The sequence below is a fragment of the Acomys russatus genome, chromosome 18 (assembly GCF_903995435.1).
Source record: "Acomys russatus chromosome 18, mAcoRus1.1, whole genome shotgun sequence".
NCBI classification, from domain to species: Eukaryota; Metazoa; Chordata; class Mammalia; order Rodentia; family Muridae; genus Acomys; species Acomys russatus.
This window is the reverse complement of record NC_067154.1, coordinates 25319804-25327282: the sequence shown is the minus strand read 5'-3', so window position 1 is coordinate 25327282 and position 7479 is coordinate 25319804.

The following is a 7479-nucleotide window of genomic DNA, read 5'->3' as shown; positions in this document are numbered from 1 at the left end:
AATTTCTCTCATGCATGTCCACAGAATGAATCCTCTATCAGAGCAGGGAGTGGTTCTCTCTTATTCAATACAACACAGTGAATCTTACGGTCACAGTTATGAACTATTTTGCCCATGAACAAGGAGTACAGAGAGTCCAGTTTAAAATACAGAGGCTACAAAAACAGTGCACACTAACATTCTTGCTACCTTATTAACAGATCAGGAAATTTTCCTGTAGTATTCCATGTTCATAACGCAGTTCCTGTGTTAAAAATTTGACAGTAACTTCCTTGAGAATGAAGTCTTTTCATTCATGCAAAGGCTGTACATTTTGTTTATCTGGTATTGTGTAAGTTCTTTCAATATGTTCATACTCCTGTCGATCAATTTGCAAACTGTTTGCTAAAAATGTATCCAAATAGACCAGTCCAAATTTGAAATAGAGGCCAGGCATAGTGGCACACGGCTATAAACTATTAGTTTAACATATTTTATTTTGTTATTTATTTATTTACTTTTGCTTTAAAAAAAGTGGTAATTTTGATCTGAACTTCTCTCTATTTTCATAAATAAACTTTTTTTTTCTTAAGTAATTCCAAATCCTGGAAATGGAGCATAATTTGTTTGTTTGTTTGTTTTATTTTTGACACAGGGTTTCTCTGTGTAACAAAACTCCTGGTATATAGTTTATCTTGGACACAATGTCTGACACTGGATTATATCATCTCATGTTATTTAGTGAAGCCTGTTTTTCTTGAGAATGTACACTAAATCACACTACTGGTGAAGTTTCATTTCCTCTTGTCAGAAATGTATAAAAACAAAAAATCCATGAAGGCAAATGATCAACAATGTTCACAGCAATCTTATTAATAATAGCCAGAAACTGGAAACAACCTAGATGCCCTTCAACCAATGAACGGATAAAGAAAATGTGGCATGTTTACACAAAAGAATATTACTCAACCATTAAAATCAAAGATATCATGCAATTTGCAGGCAAACAGATGCAAGTAGAGGTAATCATCCTAAGGTAACTTAGACCCAGAAAGATATACAAGGTGTGTATTCACGTATGTGTATAAGCCATAAAATACAGGATAACCATGCTATAATCTAAAGACCCCAAAAATCTAAGTGTAGAATGAATGTCTTGTGTGTTTTATGGATGTAACAGCTGCCAATTAAAGCCCATGGCCTATGGCTGAGGCAGGAAATAGGTGTAGACATCAGACATGCAGAAGGAATTCTGTGATAAGAGTTAGGTGTGCGAGATTCCAAACACAAAGATGTGAAGTGGACTGATGCATGGTTCCTGAGCTCAGGTAACCAGCCATGTGGCAGAATGTAAAATAGTATAAGCGGGTTATTTTAAGTTATGAGCTAGCCAGAGAAGAGCCTGGGTATATGGACTAGGTATTTGTAAAATAATTATCATGAGTCTCATGAGTAGTTATTCCAGGAGCATGGGGAAAAGAGGTAAAAGCCCTTCCTACAATATATAAAGAACAAGGAGGGCCCAAGGAGGGCGCGGTGCTTGACTCTCACTCAAAAGGGGAAATCAAATAGGCACTGGAGATGTGTGGATGGAAGGAACTGGGTGGGATAGGAGAGGGGGGAGCAGAGCAGGGGTGGAAAGTAGGATTAGGGAGAGGAAGGGAGAGAGAGAGGGCTAGGTGAAAGAAAGGAAGTCACAAGTGGGAGCATCTTTGGGATATGCCAGAAACTTGGGCTAAGGGAAGCCACAGGAAATAAATGGAGGTCACCTTAGCTAAGAACCCTAGCAGGGACAAAGATGAAGCAATGATTTAGGGAATGGCAAACCAAAGACTGGTCTTACTTGAGACCTATTCTATGTGAGAGAAACAATTCCTGACACTGTTACTTTGCTATATTTAAAGACAGGAGCCTAGCCTTAACTCTTCTCCTCTTTTGTTTTGTTTTGTTTTGTTTTCTTTGTTTGCTTGCTTGCTTGCTTGATTTTTCAAGACAGGGCTTCTCAGTCTTGGCTATCCTGGACTCACTTTGTAGACCAGGTTGGCCTCCAACTCACATGGATCCACCTCCCAAGTGCTGGGATTAAAGGCATGTATCACCATGCCCCGCCTTAGCCTGACTCATCTGAGGGTCTTCATCCAGAAGCTGTTAGAAAAGGATGCAAAAGCTTACAGTAAACATTAGACAGAGCTAGGGGGAGTAATATTGAAGACAGATCAAGGACTTCACAAGAAGATGCATACAGTCAGCTACCCTGAGCCAGTGTGGCTCACAGAGACTGAACCATCAACCAAAAAGCATACATGGATTGGTCCTGGGCCCCCTACACTTATGTAGCATATGGAAAACTTGGTCCTCCTGTGGGTCCCCCAGAAACTGGAGCTGGCCCTCTCTGACACTGAAGCCTGTCTTTAGACCCTGTTCTCCTAACTGGGGTGCCTTGTGTGGATTATGAGGAAAGTATGTGCCTAGTCCTGCAGAGACTTAATATACCAGGATTAGTACTCATGGGTGACCTCTACCTTTTCTGAGGAGAAGGAGAAAGAAAAATGGAGGAAAGCGGTGTGTGAGGGATGACTGGGAGGAGAGGAGGGGGCTGGAATCAGGATATGAACTGAAAAAATAAGTTAAATAATTTAAAAAACACCAATGTTTTAAAGTCATAATTTAAGTTTTTCATTGTCGGCCAGAACTGTAGTTCAATAAAACATAAAAATATATCAGACCTATATATATAGAAATAAAAAACACAGAGGAAATTATAAATATAAAATAAATTAAAATCCACATACTTTAGTTAACTTACTAAATATGCATCTTAAATTCAGTCATTTCATTATAAACATTCACTTAACTTCTTATATAAATTTTTAACAAATACTGATTTTAATTTTAATTTAGCATGTCTTCTTCTTTAATATTCAGAAATAGACCAGTATTTAGAAACTGTTGGAAGAAAACAATTATTTTTCACATTAAAAAAAAATTTAAATAATTTTAAATAAAAATATATTACACTTATACAGTCAGAGAAATGTTGCTATGTCCCTAAAAATGCATGATGTAATCAAGTTCTCATCTGTGTGTAACTGTATTAAAAATGCTAATATTCCAAATTTGGAAATCAAAACAAAATACCTACTTTTATTTTGTTGATTTTAAAGAAGGTTAACGCATCATCTTGTCCTTTTATTTATCACATTTCATTAGATTTAATAAATGTATGAGTGGTGATCCTTAGTGATTTAAGTAATTTATTCTCTTGAAATTGTCCTATTTGGTAGATTGATGTTCTAAGTAATGATATCATTGTATCGGTTAATAGTAATTAATCAACATTTTGACATTATTCCCAGAAATTCTCTTCTTAGTGTAAATTCTTCCAGGAACTATAAAGATAATAATCACATATTTATTGGAACAAAATATTTTGTAAACACTTCAAGATTACTACCAAGAACAGCAGGATATTAAAAAAATATGACAATCTTACTGTCAATTTCAAGCTCTTAGTCTTCATTATCTGAAGTAAATAAAACAACAATATAAGGAATATATTTTATAATGTTGTTATAGGCATCCTATTAACATAGGCATCAAATGATTTTAGTTTCTTTTACTTTTGTTATATATGTGTTGAAGGGAGGGAGCACATAACACTGCTCACATTTGAAGGTCAGGAAAAAACTTGCAAGCATGGAGTTTCTCCTTCATTTTGTGGGTTTTAAAGATTGAACTGTTAAGTAAAGACTTTCCTGGGACATGCCCCTTGGGCTAGTGTCCAGATATAAGTGAGTATAGGGAAATAGAAGGATCCAGAGGTAGAAACCTACAAGAAGAACATTATGATGGGCGGATCTGGGCCCAGGGGTCCTGCTCAAACTATGACACCAGCCAAGGGCAATACATGCAGTAATCTTTGAACCTCTACCCAGATCTAGCCAATGGATAGGACATTCTCCACAGTTGAGTAGAGAGTGGGGTCTGACTTTCACTCAAAATCTGGTGCCAATTGTTTGACCATGTCCTCTGAATGGGGAGGCCTGGTGGCACTCAGAGGAAGAATAGCAGGCTACCAAGAAGAGACTTGATACCCTATGATCATATACACGGGGAGGACGTCCCCCTCAGTCTCAGTCATAGGGGAGGGGAGTAAGGGAAAAATGGGAGGGAGGGAAGAATGGGAGGATACAAGGGATGGGATAACAATTTAGATGTAATATGAACAAATTAATAAAATATATTAAAAAGAAGAAGAAAAAATATTGAACTATAGTTGTCAGATTTAGTGGCAGATGATAACCCATTAAGCCATTTTCATAGCTTCATTTCTCTTGTTGTATTTGTATAAGCATAACAAATAAAATAAATATATAATACATGCAATGTTATTATTTCATTAAACAAGTCAAACTATAATATTACTCATTTTAGAAAAAGAGAGGAAATAATAAAAAGAAACAAATTTATAAATATTGGAAATGCAGCTAGGAGATTCATTACTGGGGAGAAAGCATTTAAAGCTTCTGCATTATGAATAAAATTGCCTCAGCATTTCTTATTAAACAGTCCATGAAAAGCAATAGTTATGGATGTCCATGGGAATTATTCACATGTTAATCACTGTTTTATTTTTAAACAATGCACCATTTCTGGTCAGTAATATGAATATTAGGCCTCACTAAGTTGTTTTGAGTTTTCTCTGCAGTTTTTTCAAGTTAATATTTTGATTTTACAATTCTTTTGCTTCTTTTTCCCCTTTTAATTAAATTAGATTCTTTTCACATACAGCATAACCTTATTAAAGTTTCCCATCCTTCAACTTTTACCAATTAGTCCTTGCTTCTTCTCCTATCTGGATTCATTTCTTTTCTGTCTCTAATTAGAAAAAAAAAAAATAGGCTACTAGTCAATAAAACAAACCATAATAAGATAAAATATAATAATGCAAAAACAAAAACAATTGCATTGAAGTTGTATAAGGAAACAAACAGAAAGAAAAGATTCCTATAGATTGAGAACAAATTATTTATACAGTAAGAGGTCCCATAAAAATCCTAAACTGAAAGTCAAAATACATATACAGAGAATTTGGTGCATAGACTTGCAGGCCCTGTGCTTGCTGCTTCAGTCTCTGTGAGTCCATTTGAGATTTGTTTAGCTGATTTAGAAAGCCCTTTTCTCCTGGCGTTCATATCCTCCAGCTCTTACATTATTTCTACTTTCTTTTCCTTGAGATTCCCTGTTCTCTGATTAGAGGGACTTGATTAAAAAAAAAAATCCATGTAGAGATCTGTGTTCCAAGGTCTGTCTCTCTGTCTGTCTGTCTGTCTGTCTGTCTGTCTGTCTCTCTCTCTCTCTGTATCTCTTTATCTCTGCTCTGTTTAATGTCTAGCAGAATGCCTATGTATTTGTTCCCCTATTCTACAGGAGAAAGCTTCTCTGATGATGTCTGGGTAAGGCATTAATGTATGAGTATATCAGAATTCTCATTAGTAATCATTTTAACATTATTTTCTTTCTATTTCTTTTGATTTTTAAAAGAACAGTAGTGTTTTCCCTTAACTCTCTGGACTATCTAACCTTTGGTTATGACACGTCAATCCAAGATATGGTATGAGGTTTTTATTCTGGAGTTGTCCTTAAGCCAAATCAAACATTCATTGGTTACTCTACAAGGCTTTGAGCCACAATTGCCCTAGTATATTTTGAAAGCAGGACATTATTTTATATAAAAGGTTTTGTGTCTTGGATAATTCTTCTCTTTCTGTTTTGGTAGCCTACAGAGTACCTTTCCATACCAAATTTGCTAGAAGATAGGGATGACAAAATAAAGCGTATCTAGAATCATTAGTCATTAATATCTCATTGATGGTTTCAATTTCTCATTAAAAACATAAACAAAAAATATGTGGCATTCTGCAGTATAAAAGAAATACTCCTCAACATCAAGTATAGACATTAACCCATCATTAAGGATTAGAAAAAGATATCAAAAGTAAATAAACTTAAGAAGAAAGATGGTATAACAATTTCAATATCTAACAAAATACACTTCAAACAAACCCAGATTACAAGAGATAGGGAAGGATACTCCACACTCATCAAAGGAAAGATCCAAAAAGATGACATTTGAACTCTTAAGATCCATGCACTAAACACAAAGAAGTTAGTAAAAGAAACACTACTACACCTTAAATCACATACTGACCATCACACACAGGTATTGAAGTAGAGACTTCAATATTTGCTGTAACCAATATACAGGTCATCAAGATAAAAATTAAAGAGGGAATTTGGGAGCTAACAGATTTTTAAAACCAAATGCACCCAACAGATATTTACAGAACATTTCACTCAATTACTAAAGATTCTACCTTTTTCCACGAACCTCATGAAATTGTCCTGGTTTATTTAATGTCGACTTGAGATATCTGAAAGAAGAGAAACTCAATTGAGAAAATGCCTTGATAAGGTTCAGCTATAAGCCACTTTCTTAATTAGTTATCAGCAGAGGAATATCCAGCCCATTGTGGGTGGTGCCATCACTGTACTGTGGTTCCGGGTTCTGTAAGAGAGAAGTCTGAGTAGGCCATGGTGAGCAAGCCAGTAAGCAGCACCCATTTGTGGCCTTTGCATCAGCTCCAGCCTCAAGGTTCTTGCCCTGTGTGAGTTCCTGTCATGATTTTCTTCACTGATCAACAATAAACCTTTTCCTCCCAAGATTCTTTGGTCATGGTGTCTCATCACCGCAATAGTAACCCTAACTAAGGTATAACTTTCTTAAAACTTGACCTAATATGTATACACAAATCAAGTCTCACCAGATTCAGTAATATTAAAATAATACCCTGCATCCTATGAAGCCACCTCAAATTAAAGTTGGATATCAACAATACAAACAACAGAAACCTTATATATAAACAGAAATTAAGTAACTCTCTACTGAGAGAAAAATTAGGTCAAGATAGAAAGTAAGAAAGAATTAAAGACCTGCAGCGCCCACGCTGCAATTACCACCGATGTATGGAGTGAGGGACTGCGGGTTGAGGAATATGCCAGACAGTGGGTAATCCGTGCAAAGAGAATGCCCTTTAATGAGGAGGGGCCAAGGCCTTTTATACAGTACAGAGTCAGGTGGAAAAAATACAAGATGATGTAGATGGGAGGTCCCCAGAACAAGAGGTACCATGTAACCAAGGTAACCAGAGTGCAAAACAGGAACTGGTGGTCAGCTCAGCAAGGCACAATGTTCACAACAGAAAGCTGCAAGGACAGAATAACAATTGCATACTGGCCAGGGCAGAGCCTCAGAGGGCCCAAGCCTAACAGTTCCCAACAAAGACCTTCTAGAATTTAAGGAAAAATAATACATAGCAAGACCAAACATGTGAGACACATTGAAAATGTCTCTAAATGGCAAGTTCACAGCACTGATTACTTAAAAAAAAAAAAAAAAAAAAAAGGAGAGATCTTATATTAGCAACTTAATAGCACTCT